Source organism: Accipiter gentilis, chromosome 12, assembly GCF_929443795.1.
Source record: "Accipiter gentilis chromosome 12, bAccGen1.1, whole genome shotgun sequence".
Taxonomy (NCBI): domain Eukaryota; kingdom Metazoa; phylum Chordata; class Aves; order Accipitriformes; family Accipitridae; genus Astur; species Astur gentilis.
In genome coordinates, this window is record NC_064891.1 from 20,524,272 (window position 1) to 20,530,034 (window position 5,763).

Here is a 5,763-nt window from a genome sequence, read left to right on the forward strand (position 1 = left end):
TCTTACACTTGTGGGAAAAAAAGGCACCCAGAAGGGCTGAAAGCAGCTCATAGGTCTGGCTCCTGCTGCCTGCTGTTCCATCAGACTCAAAATATCCTGTCCTGTGGGTGTCTCCCACCAAGATGCGGCCCCAACCCAAGCTACTGTCTTCTCCTTTGCCCATCAGCATCCCTCCAGCAAGAAAGTCCCAAACAGCACCTTCTGCACAGCCCTGCTGAGCTTGCGCTCTCGCAGATCACACCAGTAGTCCAAGACCATCAATTCCCAGCTCCAGTGGTTTCCATAAAAAGACCCACAACCCAAACACCTCTTCCTTAACACCCTCCCCACACACAACACTGAATCCTCCCTCCAGCCAGCCGAACTCCTGAGATCTTTATAAAAAATGAAGTATTTTAACATGTTGCTTTCAAAAGATTTTTTTGTTTGTTTTTTTAAAAGGAGGGTCAGCAGTGTCACCTCCTTCTGAAGGGGAGAAAATGGAAGCATGGATGCTCTTTGAGCTTTAAACACTTTAATACAAGCTCTCAGTCAGGTCCTTGGAGTAACTGCAGTTTCTGCACCCCTGTTTGGTGTCAGAGGACCACAGTCCCTTGAAAGGAGGTACCAAAGTTAGTGAGAAAGGAGCAACAAGGATGACCACATTTACAGTAACGTATTTAAAGCAAAAGAAATGCATTTGACTCCCTGGCTATCACCAACCGTTACGTAAACCAAAAGGCAGGAGTAATCTCTGTTGCCATCCAAATTAGAGAATAAACATGACAGATAATATTTCCTAACACCTGCAAGAGTAACTGTATTTGGAAAGGTTTCTGCCATTACAATCAAGGGCAAACCGAAGCAAGCTGACACTCTTCTGCTAGAAAGTCAAAATCATATTTATGCTCCACATGCAGTTTGTATTTAGTGTGTCACTTGTGTGGAGTCAGACTTCACATCTCGGAGATGGTCGAATGCATTTTTGAATTGCTCTGTTTAACATCTCAGATGTCTGAGGAGCGAGATTCGGTTCCATGATTCGCTCCTTCGCTACTGAGGTTTCATCTCAAGGGAGATGATCTCACTGCTGCACAAGATTACCATCTTCAACACAAGGGAGAGAAACTCTTGTGGTCAGAGTGAAGCTACTTTGCCATTGATGGAGTCTGGCTGCCAACAAAATGCACGTACAGCACTCAAGCAATAACTATTCTGCCCTCCCCCGCCCCCCCAGCTGTTTGCTGTTTCTATGCCCTTTATCTGAGGATGCGCTCAGTCAGCTCACTCAACACTCCATCCGTTATTTGCCCAAATTAAGCCCGTACTACGCAAGGATTGTCAGAGATCCTACAGACCCCAAGTTGAGATGGGTTTGGTGTCCTCAGGGCCTTGTAACACCAATCTGCCGGTAAAAGGCAGCGTTGTGGCTCTCACCCCTGCCCACACAGCCCTCCTACATCACCCATCTGTAGTGGGAGCATTGCTCCAAAGGGCATGTAATACATCACTGCTCCTGAGTGGACATTTCTGCTGTAGACTGCATCAGCCTGATCACCTCCAGCAGTGGATACCTCCCTCTTGTTAGGGCTTGGGGGAAATCATCAGGCTTAGCAGAAGCATAAGCCCACCAGCCTTCTTACTGCCCACTTGCCCCCCTGAGTTTTCCTCCACAGTGGGCTCTGGGAAGGCACAGCTCAGCTCTGCAGCTACCCGGGGGAGTCACATAGGCTGAGCAGGACCCCAGCTCAGAGTAACGCTCCCTCCTCACCCTGACAAGGAGATGGCTGCCAGGGAGTCCCTCACCCGAAGTTATTTTTTGGGGAAAAAAATTTGCCTTTTAATGAGGGGTGCATGACAAACTCAAGCAAATTGAAGGGTCCTGGATAGCAATGCACCAGATGCAGTCAAGAAGCATTTTAGACCGTGAGCCAGGCAGACCACTCCAACAAGGACAACCAGCTTCAGGGTAAAACAAAAAAAGATTTTCCTACCAGTCAAAGCACAGGCAAGACCTTTCTTCACACCCTGAAGACAGCTACCTAGCATTGCTCTGACCCCTTGTCTTCCACCAAAAAGAGAGCAAGCAAGCCCCTAAAGCACAGAAAACAAAAGGAAAACAAACTAGCAGCACTTCCCCCTCACAGCCTCAGCGGGTTTGCTTTATGCTACCAGCCCTCATGGATATTCCAATTACCTTCCCAGCCTACAAGGCATCCCCCCTCCCACACATCTGGCTCAGCAGGAATGACCTAGGCTGGTCATTGCTAACGAGCCATCACATGCATCTGGGGAATTTTGGCAGCTGCTTGTATTTCGGACTTCACTGAGCATAAGCAAATTGAGAAGTTTTTTTCCTCAGCACTAAGGGTCCTTTTTAGAGCAGCTTCACAGCTGAAAGTCAGTCAGGGTCAATTTTCTGTAAGAAAATCCCCTTCTCTGTTGTTCTTTAGGACAATTATTTTAAAAACACCACCCTCATCAAAACACCACTGTAAGTAACAATTGTTTGTGTGATTCTCCTCATCTGCTCCTTGGATATTTTCTGATTCTCACAGCAAGCGAAGCTGAAAGCAAAACCCATCTCCTGCCTCCCCAAAGCTCCTCCGGAGCTGTCTGGGTGCGAACAACCTCCCCGGCTCCCAGGCAGCGCTGCTGGGAGAAAAGAGGTGCTACCAAGCATCTCTTTGCAGGTGAATGCACACCAGGGTTGGGGGGATGAAGTAATTCATACCTTGAATGTGTTGTACCTTGCGGGCATGAAACTGTGCCTGGATAGGTCAGGATGTTGGCTGGGGTGATGAATGGAACTGAAGCAGATCTGGATTTTGGCTGAATTGTGTCCAGTTAAAGGTGTCTGTGTACAAAGGGGGGTTTCTCATGGTTGGGCTGGAATAGGACATGAGATCCAGCATGCTACAATGGGCATCATGCTCCAGTTTGTCATTCCCCCCCCCCCCCCCCCCCCCCCCAGAGTCCCACTTCTGTTCGAGTGCAATTCCCCATGCAGGGTGACCCTGGCAGTTCATGCCTGGCTCTGTTCCTCCACAGACCGAGCTGTAGCCAAAGCCATGCCAAAATAACCCGCTTTTAAATGGTGTGAGCGCATACACAAGCAGAATTTCAACCGATTTGCTTTAAAAACACTCCTTTAGCTAAAGCGTAGCTAAAATGTGCCATCTCCTTCACCCAGGGGTTCGGGCTGTGGTGGGGGGCTGCAGTTCTTGTCCTGCTGCTCACCTGCTGCTAAAGCCACGTCAGTGGGTGTCCTTGCTGGCTTTTGCTTCGTTTTTCTTGTCTATGAGCCAGGGTAGCAGTCCTGCTCCCCTCCGCCAAATCTGCTGGCTACTGGGCCAGACGGATGCACCAGCAAGCACAAACCCGGTTGCGCTTCCAGCTTTCCTGGCCTTTCCTGCAAATACACCCCGGTGACTGGGGGGAACCTCGCCAAGCGGCTGCCAAGGGCTAATTGCAGCCCTTTAGTTAAGTGACCTCTGGCCCTCGCTCACCATCCTGCCGAGGGGCTGTGCTGCTCCAGCACCTGCTGACTCACGCCTCAAACCTGGAGAAGCTGTTTGTTTGGTTTTTTTTTGGGGGGGGGGGGTGTCCCCTTGTGCTTCCTCATGCCTGCTGAGAAGGACAGAGAGCTTTTCCCCACCGATACGATGGCCAAGGTGGGAAGCCTGATGGGGCTCTGTCTGCTTCATGGGCCGGGGGAGACGGCAGGGACCCCGGGCTGCGCACAAAGAGAGGAACACTGAAGGAAAAGAGCAGGGACAAACCTCCCCAGCGGTGCCTTTCACTTGTTTAACACAGTAAATAAAAGACAATTCCACCGGCCGGGGATATAACCACAGCCGGGTGGGTACCATCCACCGGTGGCCCCGACCAGCCTTGTGGTTCCCCGGGCCGGGGGGGAGAAGCCGCCGCACGCCCACGGGTGCGTGTTTGTTTGTCCGTCCTCCCACGCGTGTTTGCTTGTTTGTCCGCCCACGGGTGCCCGCCCAGGGCTGGGCGATGCATTTGCGAGGCGGGGGGGCCTCCTGCTGGAGAGACACGGTGAGGGGAAGGCGCGGGATGCAGGCAGCTGCAGAGGCTTCCCCCCCACCCCGGGCGATAAACGCCCTTTATCACTCATTTTTTTGCAACACTTTCTTCTCAGCCATCTGGTCGGCAGCCCCATCTCACCCTCCCTCCCCTCTAACCCTCGCTCCTTCGCCTCCAGAAGCTGAAGCTTGGCAGAAAACATCAACTATCGCCACCATCGTAACAGACGGTAGGTGGGTGGGCACCCGTGGGCACCCCACGGCCTTTGGGGAAGCCCCAGAGCGCTGGCTGGGGTGCGGCGCTTGGGCTCCGGGTGGATGCCTGGAGGTAACATCCAAAACCCGTAGGAGCCGGGAGTGTTTCCCGTCACGGTGCTGGGTGATACCTTGGCTGCGACCCTGCCATGGGGCTTGTCTCCATCCTCTCCCTTCTTGGTGTCGGGACCCCCCCCGCCATGCAGTTAAGGAAAGGGCAGTGGGGTCTGGAGAAAGGCAGCGAGGACAGCCCGAGGCGCGGAGCAGCGTCCCACGAAACACGACTCAGCAAGCTTGGCCCCCGCAGCCGGGAAGCATTGACACCGCAGAGATATGTTAGACCTCCGCAAAACCAGGAGCGATGTGGAGTTGGGGGGGGGGGGGGGTGTGTGTGTGACTGCCCTGGTGTTACTCTTTTGTGGGTGTCTGCTCCCGGCCTTGGTTGAATCTGACGTGGGGTAGGCAGCGGCTGCTGGTCTGAGCCAGCGTGGCTGCCCCGAGCAGGGACAGAGGAACGACTTCACCTGAGCCATGGGCTCTGAGAGATGAGCTCTGGGGCTCCGCCAACACATCCAAGGCATTACCACTCCCAGATGGCTGCTCTGTCCCTCCGCCAGGAGCTACCATGCTTCCTAGCTGGAGCAGGAGGAGGGACATCTGCCTGGGCTTCAGCCACCACGGGTCGTTGCCGGCCTCCTTGTGCAAGCCCGTCTTTGCTCTCGGGTGAGAGGCCGGACCGTAAAGCCAAGCTGCGGAGATGCAGATGTCCAGGAAGATGTCCAGAGGAGCAACGGGGTAACCTGCAGCAGAGGCTGGCCCGGGCGCATGAGGGTGGTGACACTTTGCCGGCTTCTGCCGCTGCCAGGGCTCGCGGGCAGCTTGTTTGTGCGGGGATCAAAGGCTGAGGAATGAGAGCGTTGCAAAATGACACCCTCGCTTACTGAGCACTGCTTTCCTACGGCTTATCTATGAGGAATGCACCACCCCATTAGCTTTGTTCTGGGCCGTGGAGTCCTCCCATTCCCTCTGGGATGCCCCCAGATCCGATATCCTCATATTACAGAACTGTCTTCTCAGAGTGGTTTTCCCAGCGTGGCTCCCCAAGACCCAGCACGGATGACTGTGGCTCCCCTTCGGGCACCCTTGAGCGTGCAGCACAAAGCTTGCTTTCTTTCCTAGCACGGTTTGGGTATCATGGGACAGAAGGGACGCTGGGTTGTACAAATCGTTGCACAGCGCAAATCTGGATAAATTCCCTTGGAATCCTGAGTCCTCTCCATTGACTGTGATGGGTCTCAGGGTCACCTGAGAATCACAGAAGTGAGTACAGTTTGCCTTATTCCTTCTGGAGGAAAAAAACCCCCACAACAGAGCGTAGAGCAGCACAGCTTTATTTCCATATTTCGACCAGAAATGAATCTCATATAGAGTAGAGAGTGACGTAACACAAGCCCTAAGTACGCGCTTCCATCCTGGAATTAAT